Source organism: Mya arenaria, chromosome 14, assembly GCF_026914265.1.
Source record: "Mya arenaria isolate MELC-2E11 chromosome 14, ASM2691426v1".
Classification (NCBI taxonomy): Eukaryota; Metazoa; Mollusca; class Bivalvia; order Myida; family Myidae; genus Mya; species Mya arenaria.
Window position 1 is genome coordinate 5,988,889 of NC_069135.1, and position 19,130 is coordinate 6,008,018.

Sequence of the window (19,130 nt, forward strand, 5' to 3'; positions counted from 1 at the left end):
TTTAACTTGATCAATGGGCCTATTCACATTTAAACTGTGTAAACTATTTTAACTTGATCAATGGGCCCATTCACATTTAAACTGTGTAAACTATTTTAACTTGATCAATGGGCCCATTCACATTTAAACTGTGTTAACTATTTTAACTTGATCAATGGGCCCATTCATATTTAAACTGTGTTAACTATTTTAACTTTATCAATGGGCCCATTCACATACAACATATTAACATGAGCTGAATGTAGCTATTGACAGTATAAAATAAAGGTTTTTAAAAATGCATAAAGCAAACAATACAGAATAAACATTTATTAAACATATCAAGATATATATTAAGTGTGTACATTTAATTTCAATGCATAACTGATGAATGCTATTATCTATTTAACCAGATAGTTCTAAAAATATCTATCTTGAAAACAATACAAAGACAAATGCCATCATGATGTGGAAATAAAGTTCAAATCTTACAACTAAAATGGGCACAAAATGCACTCACAATTAAACAAAACTATTTAGAGCAACATAATCATATAATAGAAAAAAAATGTTATAACATAATGAGAATTATTTCTACAATGCATACCCATCTTTATATTTGTATCATGTGAATTTAAAACCATAATGAACAATTCAATTAAGGCAAACATTATACACAGTAACCAACGTATAAGGAAACAATTTAAAAACAAATTTAAGTCATATTTTTCACCCATTATACATGTACATGAAAAGTTATTCAAATAGTAACAATTAAAATTTTACAGACTCCAGGCAATTGATGCTTCAATGGGCTGATTGTTCACAACTTTGTTTATCTAATGACATTGTTAACTTCATCGTTGTTTACATTCATATGTGAAATATGTTTTGATGTGTTCATATATTTTATTTAAACAAGTACATGCAGCTGCAACAGTTTTTAGAAAGTTTTTAACAATCAATCCAATGTCGTCAACGTTGCAACATTCTTCTAAACAATCAAGGGACAAAACTACAAAAAATATATAAGCCCAAAATACAGTTTTTATTAAGTTCGGTCAAAAAGAAGCAAAATAGCACAACTATCAAGTATATAAGGTTTTGATAAAAAAATATCTACTGATATCCAAATTACCAAATCTTGCTCCTTACAAAAATATCACAAACTTTGTAGTTGTAAGAGCTTTGGTCAAATAATTTTGGAGATTGGCGACACAGAATAGCATGAAAACAAGGTCAAATATCCCCCCCTCCAAAAAAAGGCAAGTAGAATATTAGAATTTTCAGTAGAGAAGATTTCGCCTGTTGGTGAACAAAGATCCCAGAATTACAACATTGTATCCCAACTGTATCCATGATGAGGAATAATGGTAGAAGATCATGAATAATGCTGGCCACACAAGAATACATCCCAGTATGTTACTTCTATTAAGTTTTAACCCAAAAATCATTCTCACTGTGTTTAATAATCCAAAAATAAATAACTTCAACATCATGTATCCAAGAAATACATTAAAGAGGAATGTATGTTCACAGTTACAATTAAATCCAATCACATAACAGATAAAACAAACAAGGTTGTGTGTAAAAAACAACATTAGGATCAAGAAAAGGCGCTTTCCAATTGGCCAAATTAAAGAGCAAGTGAGAAACTCCTCTATTGGAATGTCCCCTAAATCATACTCGTCATAATCATAGTATTCATTCCCCGGATCCCCACAAAACAGTCTCTTGAGCCACTGGGACCAAGAGTTACATGTAGTGCCAACCCATCTAGTAAACTGTTCAATGCTGGAGCCACTGAACCATCTGGGGACTGATGCAAACCAGCTGTAACCATGGTTACTAGGAGGTAGGTTGGTGCTCATCTTCCTCATCATGTTCACATCATTCTGTCTTTTTATGTAACTCTCCTCTTACTCCAGATGTTTTTTCTCCATGATAGCTAAAAGTAAATACATGTATACAATTTAATTTCAGGCCCTAAGTCATTTTTATTTCTGCTTGAGCTACATATTTTCAATCTCAGTATGAATTTCACATAGTCAGAGATTCTAACAGCTGATAAAATGCCAATCCTGAACAATAGCGAAGGTCAGTTTGAATAACACAGATTCATGCTCAGAACAGAGTCAAGTGGCTTAGACCCCTTTTGAAATTAATTCCAAAGTCATTTATATGCATTCCAAGGTACCTGCACTACTGTAGAAAAAGTGTTTTGAATCTCTATTGTTATTGAATATTCTAAATGAAAGTTGGAGGAAGCACATATATGGGCATCTTGCATTGGGTTAAATTTCAACACCCTTGCATTAACCCCCAAAATATTTTATGCCATATGAAGCAGGATCATTCATTAGGAATAAAACTGTTATGTCTACATTTCAATGAAAAACAAAATTACTAGATAAATGGGCTCCAGAATAAGTGAAACCCACAATAACTACTATTTACAGTTTTCATTATTTTAATATTCAGAAAATTGCATACCAACTGCAGAAACATTGTAGTTCCTGTTTCAGTTATGTGTATCACACCTAAAATTGGGACAACATTTACTATTTTTACCAGTTTCAAAAGATTCAGACCCCAAATGACCTACCAGCGATGGGTGTGCACGTGTCAATCTGACCATCCTTCAAAGCGGACAATGGGTGTGGACAGATTTGTGGCTGCATACATTCCCCAGGCACTGCTTACAGAATACATGCTGGCAAGGGTGACACAGGTGTGGCTCCAAATACAGCTTCAGACATAAAGAGCATGTCAGATCCACTGGAATCTTATCTTTTGCCTGGAAAATAAAGTGTAACTGTTATTTATGGTATAGCTACATTCAGATTTCTGTTTTTAGTCTTAATTATATTATAAATAAAAATACTGATACAAATCCCCTGGTATTATATCAAAATCCCCTGGAATTCAGACCAAAATCCCCTGAAAAGCCCATCACAAATTAAGGCATACATGTACGAGAAAAGTAATTTGCATTTTACAATAACAAAAGATATTATTATTATATTTACCGGTATTCAATCTGAGCATTTTCCTACATTTTTTTATAAAAACAAATCTGAAGCATATATATGTAATGTATTTTGATTCGTGCAATAACCAAATGTGACCGCACAAACATTGTGGTATACCAGTATTCACACTGTGCGTATGAAGTTTGAAATCAATATCTCAAAGCCATTTCAACTTATGCTGCGGAAAAAAAATACTGCACCAAATGTTATGATTCTTGTGAACAACACATACTTTACCTTAATGAATGAGATTTTTCTGTATAAATATGATTTTTGAAGTCAATACCTCAAAGACTTTTCATGTTATTATCCAGACAAGAACTAAGAATGAAAATTAACAATGGGCAATTACAGGGTACTCAAAAATAAAAGTAGGCCAAGTCTTTGTGCACTGCACTTCTCCTCAATGAGATCTGACTGTACATGTATATGAAGACTGAAGTCAATATCTCAAAGACTTACGGTATGCTGCGTATAAATAAAGTATGAAAAATTAACAGTCAGCAATAAAACAACAACAACAACAACAACACTGAAGCCAGCACTTTTCCTCAAAAATATCTGTGTATGAAGTTTAAAGTCAATACCATGGGTTGGTGGAATTACCAAAAACCCGAAAACCTGGGAAAACCCGAAAACCCTGTAAATTTTCATAACTATATACAACAGAGTATTCGAGGTGGTTTTATGTTGTAGTTGTTGGAGGTTAGAGAGGGGTGGGGAAGTCGGTGGAGGGGCGGGGGTGAAAATGAAAGGGGTTCCCGGGTTTAATACTGTATCGTGACTCGCAGTATCATTTAAACCATTTAAATTAGCCACAACCCTACCCTTCCTGACCCCCCCCCCTTCCTGGACGGCATTTTAGAATGACTAACTCTATTATATGTACTTATGAAAATGAAAGGGGTTCCTGGTTTTAGCCACAGCCCCACCCCCTCCTCCGACTTCCAAACACCTCTACACTCTGAAATGAAGTATGTGTAAGTGGTATTTGAGACTTCTTCATAGCCCCCCCCCCCCCCACCCCCAGTCCAACTTCCATTTATAACTTTTCAAAGAGAAATAACTGAAAATATACTGCACCCAGCTATTATTTCTATGCACTGCTTCTCCTCACGCATCCTGCCCGGTTTTAGTTAGCACGATGCTTTAAGACAGTACTGTTAGGTAGCCCGTTTATTAGGCGACTGGGAACATTCATAAAAGTTGGTAAAGTTTGGTGAATTCTTTTCCTATTTCGACATAGTTGTTAATCGATTTTTTAGGGTACTCGATTTTTTTAGGGTACTCGATTTTGTAACTTAGAAATTTATTAAACCGGTTCTGTCTGTACAATTCCCCTACGCATTGGTCTCCCTTGACAAACAGATTCTTTGCAGCTCATAAGGTTACACAAAGTCGTAGCCCATATTTGCATGTAAAATATACTATAAATGTACAAATTTAAACAGTAGAACCCTGAAATTCACATTATCAAGTTATACTGTACGGTACTGTTTTATTGACAGTCAGACTCCTACACATGTAGTTTGAAGTTATATTTGTTTTACTCTACTGTTGAATATCTTCAGTCATTCATCTTGAGATTATTATTTTCTATTTCAAAAACGCAGTTAAACTAAGAAAGTTTTTCCTTAGTTAGGAGCACAACCTTTTGACATTTTATGGGGGTGGGGGAGGTGTTCCCCTCTCTAATCTGCTATAATACTTGCACTTGGGCTCAATGTCCTCAAACTTGGCAGGGAGGTTGATTATGATCAGCAGATAACCCCTATTGGTTTTGAAGTCAGTGGGTCAGAGGTCATAGCACTAGAAATGACCATGAATTTTATATAGAAGTAACCAGTGCACTTAAACATATTTCGCATGAAGTTTCATTAAATTAGTTTTCAACTGATGAAACAGGCAATGAAAAGTAACAAAGTGTAATAATAATATTAAGTCAATATGTAGTTAACCCTTTAGCACATAGACAAGTGGCCAGATTACACCTCCCAGTCAATAGCCATCTTACTGATAAGCAGTCCTTATCTGCATAGGTACTTTTCTGGATATTTGAAAATGAGAAAATGAATACAGCAGCATGACCTTAAAATCAATGTTACTCCAAATAATTGTGTCCAAATCTTTTTTATGTGAATTCATTTTTTATAGATAATTAAATTATCTAATAAATGGTGTCAATGATGAAATATTAAATTATTTTATTTCAGCTGTGAATGTATTTTCAAGATGGATTTGTAACATTTCTTTGAAATGTCATAATTGCATTAAATCAAAGGGTAATAAAATGCTGGGATCGATCTAATTTTTATTACCCCTATCATAAAAAAGACCCATCTGGATTAAAAAGCCGACAATTTATGTTCTTGTGTATTAATACATAGAAATATGTCAGGAATATCCGGTGTCATCCAGCTGAGAGATCCAGTCCAAGGTGTCTGTTTAACTTTATTACCCCCTCATAAAATTGTTTACAAAAAAAGAAAGCCGATAAATGATTTTCCGGTATGAATAAAAAGATCTAGATCAAACAAAACGCTTGCACATGACCTATTTTACAGCCAAAAACTATGATGGACATTATATAAGCTTCACAGAAAATTTACCCATCATTTTCTCATTTACTAAATGTTTCTTTTGTTTGTAAACAAAATATTACCTTTAAGTAAATATAATCTCAATTGATTTTAATGGTAAACTGAAATGACGTAATATATTTAATGATTTACGCATCAGTGAATTTGGGGGAAATTCCATACAGTACTTAGCTCGTGGTCTTATTACGTCACAATGGGATATCACACCTGCGATTGAGAGTATAAACACCTTCTCAATTTAGCAGACGATATTTTCAAGGGAAAATCAATACACAAAAGGTTAAACTTTAATTTTATAAACACCCGGGATATTGTTTACAAAAAGAAAGATGCAAAATTGAAATAATGAAATGACCCTTTTGAAATATGCGGGCCATGCGTTTACATCCAGTAATGGATACGGTCGGCCAAATGCGTATACATCTGGTAATGAGCTATGTCGGCCTATCTCGTATACATGCGCTAAAGGGTTAAGGTTCTAATGTACACTTATCATGGTAACACAAAAAAATGTTTTATTAAAATCCATTGATTCAGACAATAACATGTAACAAAGGGCAATAACTCTGAAATAAGTGGAGACAGAGTTATGGTCTTCATACAATGCACTTTCTTTCATTTTGCTTTACATTTGTGTGAAGTTTTAGCAAATGCAATCTGGTAATTTTAAAGTTATGTTCCGTAGGAGAAAAAAATAAAAAGGGCATTAATTCTGTAATTAACTAAAATAGAGTTTTAGTTTGTGTACACTTCACTGAAGGTTTTTCCTCCAGGGTTGCAAAGAGGCATGGTTATTTTTGTCTGAAGGGGGCATTACAGTCGCGCAATAATTCCATAAGGGACACTTCAATTCTGCGTTCTAAATAATACTATCCTTAAAAAGCTTCTTTCATGTTTGTACATGCTTTTTGTTGGTTTAAAATGATTATTTTTTCAGTTTGTACTCCAGTCATAAAATGGAGTGAATGGCCAAGACCAGATTAACTGTTCATTTGAAGTTTACAAACTTGGCTGGTCAGAGACAAGAAGATAGTCAGAAGTTTTATTATTTTATTTTCAACAGCATGGAGTATTTATGAAACTCTTAAACAATATCTTTGTACCAATAAAGTATGAAAAATATACAGAATATAGAACAAGAGCTGACTACGCTCGACTATTCCGCCGCTTTCAAGTGTGAGGATCTGCGAAACACGCTTGGATCACTGTCAAATTAGATTAGATTTCAATGCAATACATGCAATTCATGATGTATTTGCTGAGATATTAACATAAATGTGGTTACATGCAAAACCTTCACCAGAATTTTTACCTATAATAAAGAGCCATTATTTGCGAAATACAGTTATCTAACTTGGTTATTCAAGTAAGTTGGGTGGTTGAGTACCATTGCATAAAATCGCAATGCAATACATCAATACATCAAGTAGTTGCTGACATAATAACCTATGTGTTATTACATGCAAAACCTTAACCAGAAATTCTAAGTCGCATAATAAAGGCCCATAATTTGCATTATATTCAAACAAGTGTAATCTTACTTCATTAATTTAGTAGGTTAGATAGTTGGGAATACATATCCAAAGTTTCAATGCAATAAATGATGTACTTACTGAGATAATGACTTAAAGGTGCTTACATGCAAAACCTTAACCAAGGTATGACGCCGATGCAGATGCTTGGGCGAGTAGTATAGCTCTACTTATTCTTCCAATAGTTGAGTAGTTTATTTGGTGCAGTATGTTTACCATTACAAGCACATCAGAGTAAGGGTTTGGAAATAGTTCATAGTTATATCTGCATCATCATGGTAGAATTGAATTTTAATCTGAACAACAATAAAATGTTATAATGAATCTGACAGTTTTGTGAATAAATAGTACCGGTATGTTAGAAACATTACACAAACAATGAACATACAGAAGTTATCTTCTACCTAAAGCTACTCTTAGCACTGGCACTATTACTTAAATCATGTTCAAACCGATTTAATTTCACTGAAAAAAAAAAATTGACTTCTTATTCATGCAGATTCAGGAAGACTTGTAAAACCTTGTCAAGGTCAATATCTTTCACTTCATTTGTGTTGGTCTTAGTCATAAGAAGCTTACATATATTCTCCATGGACAGTCTGTTCAAGTGTTCGGTTACTAGTAACTTAGCGTTGAAAAACACCCTTTACACTGGTGAACTGGAAATCACGAGTCTCATGTTGACTAAAAAGTTTCTCTATGTTAGGATATTGATCTCCAGATCGTTTGCTGTTAAATTTCTGACATAGATTCCTTGGATTACACAGTGGAAGGCAGTTTTTATACGATGTCTTAAGAAGCTGCCATTCATTTATGGTCTCGACTTTTGGCAAACCAAAATGTTCCGCAAGCTGAGACACCGCAACATCCCCATGGAAAGCCAACATCACACTTTGAACACTGCTTATATCTTGGGCTATTCCAGCTGGTAGTTTTCAAGATGTGCTGTGGACAAGAAAAAGTAACAAAGGGGAATAACTCTGTAACATATTGTGATGAATGCTTTTCTATATATTCATAGTGATCAGTTAAATACTGATGGACAATGATGCATAATAGTCAATCACGCTGTCTTATGTTTAGCTGGTCATATTTAGTAGTATAACCTAGTCATAGTAAAATCATGACGATTTTGGAACCATGAACGTTTATCAATTATCATTATTTCAAGTATTTATACACGTTTAGTTCTAACATTTTATTCAACAACAATCAGCCTTTCATAAACAACAATTATTCAAATGACATAAACAAACATAAGTAACTCGCTGTTTAATGCAAACCAAAGGTAATATTTTAGATATTTCTAATGCAAGATCTATAAGGATTTTAAATGGTAGGCCTAACGCTATCCCCTTCTCCTTTCAGGATTGAATTTTACTGAATAATCACGTTATAAAGCAAATATCAATTGAATTTCTTTTTAAAGATTTATAGAAATAGTTTGTACAAATACTGAAATAAAACATGATGCTTCCAGTCAGTGAATCGTTAAGTCATGCAGTTGAGTTAAGTGTAAGAGTGCGATAACTAGTACACAAGTTGCAACAATTCAATGACTGATTTAAATTCAACTTTAATATAGAATGTGTGCCTTGCTTCTTTATTGAAAACATATTCAGTTATTGTTTTTTGTATCAAAAAGAGTAACATAACTGATATGTACAAACTAAAAAAGAACCCTTTTTATAATCATATTAAAATGCTGATATATATTCCATGTTTTATCCCCATTCCCTACATTCCTTCCAACTTGAGAATGTGACATCAACCTAGAATGTCACATCAGCTTGAGAATGTCACATCAGCCTAGAATGTCACGTCAGCTTGAGAATGTCACGTCAACTTGAGAATGTCACGTCAACTTGAGAATGTCACATCAACCTAGAAGGTCACATCAACTTAAGAATGGGAAATCAACCCTGAGAATGTGACATCAACTTGAGAATGTCACGTCAACTTGAGAATGTCACATCAACCTAGTATGTCACGTCAACTTGAGAATGTGACATCAACCTAGAACGTCACGTCAACTTGAGAATGTAACATCAACCTAGAAGATCACATTAACCTAGAAGGTCACATCAACTTGAAAATGGGATATCAACCTAGAACGTCACGTCAACTTGAGAATGTCACATCAACCTAGAACGTAACGTCAACTTGAGAATGTGACATCAACCTAGAAGGTCATATCAACCTAGAAGGTCACATCAACTTGAGAATGGGACATCAACCTTGAGAATGTGACATCAACCTAGAACGTCAAGTCAACTTGAGAATGTGACATCAACCTAGAACGCCATGTCAACTTGAAAATGTCACATCAACCTAGAACGTGACGTCACATCAACTTGAGAATGTCACATCAACCTAGAAGGTCATATCAACTTGAGAATGTCACATCAGCTTAAAACATCACGTCAACTTGAGAATGTAACATCAACCAAGAAGGTCACATCAACTTGTGAATGTCACATCAGCCTAGAACATCACGTCAACTTGAGAATGTGACATCAACCTAGAACGTCATGCCAACTTGAGAATGTGACATCAGCCTAGAACATCACGACAACTTGAGAATGTCACATCAGCCTTGAACGTCACATCAACTTGAGAATGTGACATCAACCTAGAATGTCACGTCAACTTGAGAATGTCACATCCACCTAGAACGTCACACCAACTTGAGAATGTAACATCAGCCTAGAACGTCACGTCAACTTGAAAATGTCACAACAACCTAGAACGTCACGTCATCTTGAGAATGTAACATCAGCCTAGAACGTTACGTCAACTTGAGAATGTAGCATCAGCTTAGAACGTCACGTCAACTTGAGAATGTTACATCCGCCTAGAACGTCAAGTCAACTTGAGAATGTGACATCAACCTAGAACATCACGTCAACTTGGGAATGTAACATCCACCTAAAACGTCACGTCAACTTGAGAATGTAACATCAGCTTAGAACGTCACGTCAACTTGAGAATGTAACATCCGCCTAGAACGTCACGTCAACTTGAGAATATCACATCAGCCTATAACGTCACGTCAACTTGAGAATGGGACATCAACCTAGAACATCACGTCAATTTGAGAATGGGACATCCACCTTAAAAACGTCATGTCAACTTGAGAATGGGAAATCAACCTAGAAGGTCACGTCAACTTGAGAATGTCACATCCACCTAGAACTGAACGTCATGCCAACTTGAGAATGTGACATCAGTCTAGAACGTCACATCAACTTGAAAATGTCACATCAACCTAGAAGGTCACGTCAACTTGAGAATGTAACATCAGCCTAGAACGTCACCTCAACTTGAGAATATAACATCAGCTTAGAACGTCACGTCAACTTGAGAATGTAACATCCGCCTTGAACGTCACGTCAACTTGAGAATGTAACATCAACCTAGAACGTCATGTCAACTTGAGAATGTGACATCAACCTAGAACATCACGTCATCTTGAGAATGTAACATCAGCCTAGAACGTCACGTCAACGTGGGAATGTGACATCAACCTAGACCGTCACGTCATCTTGAGAATGTCACATCAGCCTAGAACGTCACGTCAACTTGAGAATGTAACATCAGCCTAGAACGTCACGTCAACGTGGGAATGTGACATCAACCTAGAACATCAAGTCAACTTGAGAATGTGACATCAACCTAGAACATTACTTCAACTTGAAAATATCACATCAACCTAGAAAGTCACGTCAACTTGAGAATGGGACATCAACCTAGAACGTCACGTCAACTTGAGAATGGGACATCAACCTAGAACGTCACGTCAACTTGAGAATGGGACATCAACCTAGAACGTCACGTCAACTTGAGAATGGGACATCAACCTAGAACGTCACGTCAACTTGAGAATGGGACATCAACCTAGAACGTCACGTCAACTTGAGATTGTGACATCAACCTAGAACATCACGTCATCTTGAGAATGTTACATCAGCCTAGAACGTCACGTTAACTTGAGAATGTAACATCAGCCTAGAACGTCACATCAATGTGAGAATGTGACATCAACCTAGAACGTCAAGTCAACTTGAGAATGTGACATCAACCTAGAACATTACATCAACTTGAGAATACCACATCAACCTAGAATGTCACAGTGACTCTTCCATCAAATAAGGTTTAAATATAGTGAACATGAGGGGCAGTTTCTTGATGATCAAAATTTCCATGTGCACTTAGGAGAGGCACCAATATTATTCCCTGAAAAACAACAACTTTAAAAAAAAAATGCATTTACATAACATAGTTTTGAATTAAGGTTGGTGGGTGGGTGGTTGGGTGTGTGTGCGTGCGTGCGTGCGTGCGTGCTTGCGTGCGTGCGTGCGTGCGTGAGTGAGTGAGTGAGTGAGTGAGTGAGTGAGTGAGTGAGTGAGTGAGTGAGTGAGTGAGTGAGTGAGTGAGCGAGCGAGCAAGTAATTGATGAGTGAGATAGTGAGCGAGCAAGTAATTGATGAGTGAGTGAGTCAATCTATTAATCTTCAAAACTTGTGAATGATATAGATTGTATGAAATATTGAAATATTTAATTTCAGCGTTACAGTTAAGTTTTCCAATGCATTTGAGTATTATTCCACACTTTTGAAAAAAAATCACAAATCTTTCATCATAAATGAGTATTTTCAAATTTCTTTTACCCCATCAATTTGATTTCGATTGAGTTAAACAACAATGAACAAATGTTTTTCATAAGTGTGATTGGAAAAATAACTGGTAACAACTTTATAATAGTAAAAAAAAACATGTTAAACTGAGTGTTTAACTCTTCCTCATGTCAAATCAAGCCATATTAGGGCTGCCATTGTATGGCTTATCAGTACATTGATAACCAGTAGCCAATAGATAATAAGCCCCTATAAGTAACCCTATTGCATAGGAGATTATTGGAGAATTGACCCCTATGCATTTCAAAAATATTTTTCTAGTATTTCTTTTGGTTTTATCAAATATTGATCAATATAAAGTTGGTAGGTAATTTACAATCCAGTGGTATATTTTTATTTTCTTGTCCAATTTAGTTTGGTTAAATATTAATAAAGAAACTCAACTCCTGTAAAACGTTGAAGATGTTTCAATTCATTTCATACTGTAATACAATTAAGTTAGCACCTATTCATAAACTTATTTTGTAGTATTTCTTTTGATTAAATTAAAGGGACTGTACACCAGATTGGCACCAAAAATTTTTTTTTCTGTAACAAGAGTTGCAGTCCAGCGCTGTATCCACAGTGCTATATACGAAAGCTTCCTCTACACAGTTGGAATATTTAAGCTATATGCCTATAATGGTCATATCACTTGATAACATTGACTAGCCAATCACGCATAAGGAATTAGTTCAAGGTATTAACAAAGTGCAATTACTTTAAAACTAAGAAAGCCAGAGCTACTGTTATTGTGCAGTGCATAATGCTCTCCATGAGATCTATCTACATATAAAGTTTCAAGTTGATAACTCATATATTCTACAAGATATGCCCCGGACAAAACTTTAAGCATAAAAATTAACAAAGGGCTATTACTCTAAAATATGGAATAAAGAGTTTTTGTGCTCTGCACTTACCCTCAATGAGATCTATCTAAATATGAACTTAAAAGTTGATACCGCCAATAGTAAACCAGATGAGCGCCGGAAAAGTGAAAAACGGGACGCGGCCGCATTTTTTCTAAAAATATGGAAGCAAGAGTGACAGTTCTTGAGCACTGCACTTGTCCTCAATGAGATCTATCTACACATGAAATTTCAAGTTGATAATTCTTATATTCTACAAGATATGCCCCTAACAAAACTTAAAGCATGAAAATTAACAAAGGGCAATTACTCCAAAAATATGGAAGCAATCTTGAGTAAAAGTTATTGTGCTCTGCACTTGCCCTCAATGAGATCTATCTACTGCTTAAGTTTCAGGTTGATACCTCTTATAATTTACTATATATGCCCCTGACAAAATTTAAGCTTGAAAATTAACAAAGGGCAATAACTCTAAACATATAGATGCAAGAGTTAAGAGTTAGCAATATTGTGTATTTATCAAGATCGAGAGAACATCTGTTTCAACAGCTGTGAAACTTGGCCATATCACATATTATACTATTATGATTGGTGTATTCATAACAAAGTACTAATTTTGATAAACAGATGTAAAGGAGACATTTTTATTGCTGGATTAATATTCCTTGTTTGGAAACCAAAGTGACAAATGACATGTGTTTATTCAAGCCAGACTTGTTAACTACATCGTTAATCAGCCATTTTGATACATTTCTGAACCATGACATGTGACGTCATTCGCGATCGCACATGGTAAATAGGACATATTTATATGATATTTATTATTGATTATATGTTTTAAATAGCTGGAGACATATTTAGGGATTTCTCCATTAAAAAACTAGGCAAGCAGGCGCAAGCAGGCAAGCACATCCTCAAACATGTGCTATGAACTTTGAAGGCATGTTTGACCCAGTCTCTTTCAGTCGCAATTTTCTGAAAATCTTGAATAAGTAGGAAACATTGTCTTTTTTCCCAAATAATATTATATCGATGTTTATACTTCACAAAAATGCATTTGTTGCGAAAAAAAGCAACAGATATGTCAATAAATGACCATAAATAAGCAAATTATGCAGGAATCGATAGTCAGGAGCATTTCGCGCAATCATGCGGGAAACGATAAAGGGGCAATTTGGAGCAATCGACATGCGGGAATAGATAAAGTGGCAATTTTGGCGCAATCATGCAGAAAAGGGTTAGAGTTGCTTCTTAGTGTATAGTTCACATTACAAAATAAACATGAACTACAAAACAAACACATTTAACACTTAAGTATTAACTTACAATTATCAGAAGAGCTTGTATAGGAGCAGTCTAGAGTTCCGCCTGCATCTGTCTGTAGTATAATTCAATATTGTAGTTAATCATTTATCAACGGAAAACGTCTTTAATCAAACCCTGAGGTCTTCAATAAGTTCTGGCTTGCTTCCGGAAAAGATCGGCTAATTATGGAAACCTTTTTTTTATTTTTAACCGAGTTAAATAAATTGACCAAATCAAGTTCATCGAATTAGTGAATTGATTTTCCAATTTTCCTTTTGCGTTAATATATATTCTGCCTTTTCTAATGCCATTTGTTACTGATCAATTTCCCAAACAATTGCGTGATTTTTAAAATTATTGCGATTTCTATGATGACAATTGCGTATTAACGCAAATACACATATTATCAGTAACTCTGAATATGTAAATAAATACAACCAAAAGTGGATTATTTGTTTAAAATGTGCATCATAAAGCACAAAACATACTTTTTTATATTTCTGAGACCAAGAGATCACCCTTGGGACCAAATCGCTTAAATCAGATAGCTTGACTGGCCAACACTGGAGTCAAAATATCAGGTTACTGCGGTCCATGCATGCATGTTTGTGCCTATTTTAAAAAAAAAAAAAAAAAAAAAAACATTTTATTTTTTTGCTCAATGTTGAAAATGTAAGCTGTTCTAAACAGGTCAAACATTTAATAAAAAGTGGGGGAAACTTCATCACAATATTATTATATTTGAAATATCAGTGGTTCATGCTATTTTTGTAACTCACATGCCAACGGCCAAAATAAATCATGTGGAATTATATCATTACGACTTTAAGATTATTCAATTAATGTTGTGAATCGTTTTGAGTCATTAAAATACTTTGTGGAGATGCTCATACATTTTGGAACGGTTTAAGTTTAGCACAAACACTCGTCAAATACTTCGTTGAAAGCAGCCAAAAAATATTTTCACTGTTCGCGCGCTCTTTCGTTGATAGACAAAACGTCAAATTAGATAAAACGTAATACACAAAAACGGTGACAGTTCTCCGATGTACTAAGTCTGGATTATTTCCCCTAATGCGACATTACGGAGACCATGAGTAAATATGGATTTGTTATTTAGCGAAAGAAGAGATAACGGACAAAAGACTACACACCACCAAAAGTTACAATCTAAAGTATTTGCACAACTGCGAAGTTATCTTTTAACCTACGTTGTAGAAGAAGGAAAACGGTGTGTGCTTACGCAAAAGCTTATTGGAATGAAATCGGTAATAAAGACTTATATGCAGCTGCCATATTTTGTTTTCATGACACTAGCTTCTTAAGTCTGATGTTGTTTGTTTCACTTTAAAATGACCTTCAATGAGAGAAAACATATACCTTTTTTAATAGTAAAAACGCATTTCAACTACATTTAAGAAAGTAGTTTTGTTTTTCCTCTACATACTTCCAGGTACTAAAACACTTGAATATGGAACCAATAATAAGAAACTAGAGTACACTTAGGCCTAAGCTCCTCAAACTTGGCAGGAAAGTTGGTCATGATCAGCAGATGACCCTTATTTATTATTGTAAACTCGGACACAATTAGCTTGTCCGATTGATTACTAAATTATTCTGGCCCCACAGTCCTAAAACTCATACGGACAGGGCACTATGGCCATTCAGTCAATTTTATTGAAATGTCATTACCTTTTAAACAATATCAAAGGACTGAAGGGCCACGTTTAAGTGTCAAAGATATGTGACAATCACATGTGAAAGTAACTGCCATTAGGTTGCATCGGAGACTGTGACAGCTCTTATTTCTAAGTTTAGTTTGTATAATTTTTGCAATTTTTTGTGACATGAGCGAATAAACTTTTTAATTTGATGTCCGCAGACTTTTTTTATTTTTTTTATTATTTTATTTAGAATAATTTTAACAAAATACTTAGATCATGGAACTTGTTCCATTTCTGTTGACCTTTAGAAACACATTATACGTATTAGTTTTCAATTCACAATTAGAGTAAGAAGAAGGGCTAAGACACCGATATAAATCAGGGGCGTAGCTTGACGAAAATATATGTGTAGGCCACGTTTCAGGGAGCCCGGGACATGCCCCCCCCCCCCGAAAATTTTGCTTAGCTAGGTGATTGTAAGTGCGGTTTGGCGTATATTTTGTTGTTGTAAAAACTTTAAAAAGAGCAACGAAATCATTATGTTTTACCTTAAATTAATTTTGTACGTATTTTAGCTAAAGAAAACAGGTCATAGAACTAAAACATTGAACATTTTATTAATTAAATTTCACTCAATATTAATGCATTTTGTTGCCAATATCAAAGTTAATCATATGTGTATTTGCACAATTAATGCCATATATATATATATATATATATATATATATATATATATATATATATATATATATATATATATATATATATATATATATATATAATGTCGCTTTCTACAGCACAGTTGACTTTCATTAAAAAAAAACTCTAGCTTCCGGCATTTTCGCGACGCAAACACATTGATGGCGCGAGGAAGTTTTTTATTCGTTTCATTCCACATAACGACCTTTCACAAGAGGCTGATGTAGGTGGCATAGTAAGAAGAACCTCGAATATTGTAAATATGCTAGGATACAGGTCCTTGTTGGTCTGCTTCGTGGTCTCTTGTAGTCTAGATAAACTTGCGGCTGTGTTGCTCCATCTCACATTCCATTCTGTTTTAAATGTGTCAAATGTTTCGTGGCGATTAGCCGCCTAAGCAGCATAAATTGATGGCAGCATGTCGTTCTGCAGAATTTCCAGCTTTGAAGGCAATAAATGGTGTGCACTGTATCTGTCTTTGAAGACATTGTACAAAGGTTAATCTGTAGTAGTCAGATGGTGTTTGCACCTCAAATTTGCTCCGTTTTGCTGTCGACCAACTCTTCTTGGTATTGATGGTTGAATGTCGAAGCCTGATCTTATATCCGTTGCTTTCATGTACAGTCCATTATATACATCAGGATCAGCCCTCCAGTCATTGCACAATTTGACAATGACGTTTATTTCTTCAACAGCGTGTAGTATCATTGCTTTCCTTCTGAAGAAGATTTGTCAGGTTCACGGTAGTACCCAATGTGTTGCGCCACTTCAAGTGTGATTATGAATTCAAAGGGCAGTACAGCGGACAAATACTGGCCGGCCTTCTCGTCTCCGTCTTCATTTATAGTTTCAAGTGCGTGGACCACTACGGTGAACGCATTTTGGAACGTTTCGAGTGCGTCCGCACGACTGAACCATCGTGTCTCACATAACGAGCGAAGCTTTATGCGCCGGTTTATTTCCTCTTTCGTTGCGATTTCTCTAGAAAGCTCGTCCTGAAACGCTGCTAGTCGATTTGTTGAAAAATTGAACAAGAATCCAATGTCCTGAACTGTGTCCATCATAGTTCGGACACTCGGGTGGAAACTGGTACTGGAGGCATAATTGCCAAGTTCCTTCTAGCAGTTGTTGTTTGGTATTTCTATCTATTGAAGTCAAAGTGAGACTATCGAAATCATGATACGTAGGACTATGTTTGGCAATATTGGCGCCAGACCGTTTACAATTTCAAATAATAAAGCGCCCGCAAACTTTTACCAAGCCGATTGTAAGGCGTCAATGCGCAGACTACTGGTATGCAACTTTCGATAATGTCGCGTGAACATGTACTTTAGGGCAAATGAAAACGATATATTTTGAAATACCAGGTTTCCTATATATTCAAGCGCATTTGTCGGAATTTCATCTTTTAGCCCCTCACCCTCCTATGCCTTCAGTTTTAATTGCAAATTTGGCATTTTTATTTTTTCGGTTTTTCTAAAAAATGTGAAGGCCGCGGCCTACACGGCCTATAGAAAGCTACGCCCCTGTAAATCTAAAAATACCTTTCATGTTATAAAATTTAATCAGCGCCAAAAATGTTCTGCAGTGTTTCAACATTCTCATCCATCACAGGTTTGATAATGATAAATGTTGTACGAGCATCATCGCTTTTCTTTTGAAGCCAGTTGGAACTATAGACCGCATACACTGTATGCTGTTTGTGGAGTTTTTTGCTGTTCTTACATGTGTTTTGTTTGTGATTTTTTGTGTGTGTTTAATGGCACTGGGTAAACGCCAAGGACATAGAACATAAAATCACAAATAAGAATCATGGAAGAACAGCACAAAACTCCACAAGCAACTTCGTGCCAACAAAGAGTACGGACTTCATAGTGGAGTTAGAGTGAGTTGTATACTCGATGATCATAATTTATGGAACTATTAGGGCTACATGTAACTCTAATAGCTCTGGGCCGATCAAGAGAGTTGTGCATCCTTTTACATACGGACTACTTGAATATAATACGGGATCGGGTGCACAAATAATTGTAAGGAAAATGAATTGCTGTAGTTTACTACACACATTTTACTACTTGTATAGTGTGTATTATGTTGAAATGTTACAGTATTGAATACTGATTTAACTGGGTGCATTATTATTATTGACCAGGTTTTAAAAAAAAAACCAGTTGTTTAAGTTTTTGGTGTTTTCCGTTGTATGTACCAAGTTTGTATTAAGATATACCTTGTTGTCGATGTGTTGGTAAGTGGGGTCAAGGTCAACAATGATGTTATTAAAAACACGTTTCCGCTCAATTATATGTACTTAGTTTAGAAATATAACCTTGAGATTGCATTTGGGGTTTTAGTGTCAAGGCCAAGGTCGCTTTTGCTAAACCGGAAAACGGTTTGGAGGTAAGGAAGTATGTGTTATAAGTGATGGAACTTGGTGTGCATGAAGCCGAAGAGGATACGTACCTTGGGAAGGCAATATGTGTGTGTGCGTGCGTGCGTGTGTGTGTTGGGGGGGGGGGGGGTCAATGTCAACGTCAATTGAGTCGCTGTAACTACATTTAGAAGAAAAAAAACCCAAACATGATCCACTCAATACCTTTAGTTATGAATTATGTATAGTGTTGAAACTTGGTTTATAGCATGCTCATATGATGAATATTGGATCAACATATGTACAAGTATGTCTTTTTCCTTAAATTTTACTTTAGAATTTTAAATATATATGTCAGGCATCTTTAATTTTTCAAACAGAAAGTGAAGACCACGGCCTACATAGT

The 19,130-nt window shown here is 35.3% G+C and overlaps 1 long non-coding RNA gene across 1 annotated transcript; it reads right to left on the reverse strand.

Annotated features, from left to right (window-relative positions):
• Positions 1-294: 294 nt before the first annotated feature.
• On the reverse strand, positions 295-4,268 carry LOC128216796 (uncharacterized). Its single transcript, XR_008258139.1, has 3 exons — positions 4,095-4,268; positions 2,585-2,776; positions 295-1,927 (listed from the first exon to the last, which is right to left on the reverse strand). It is a non-coding gene; the product is annotated as an uncharacterized LOC128216796 (long non-coding RNA).
• Positions 4,269-19,130: the final 14,862 nt, after the last annotated feature.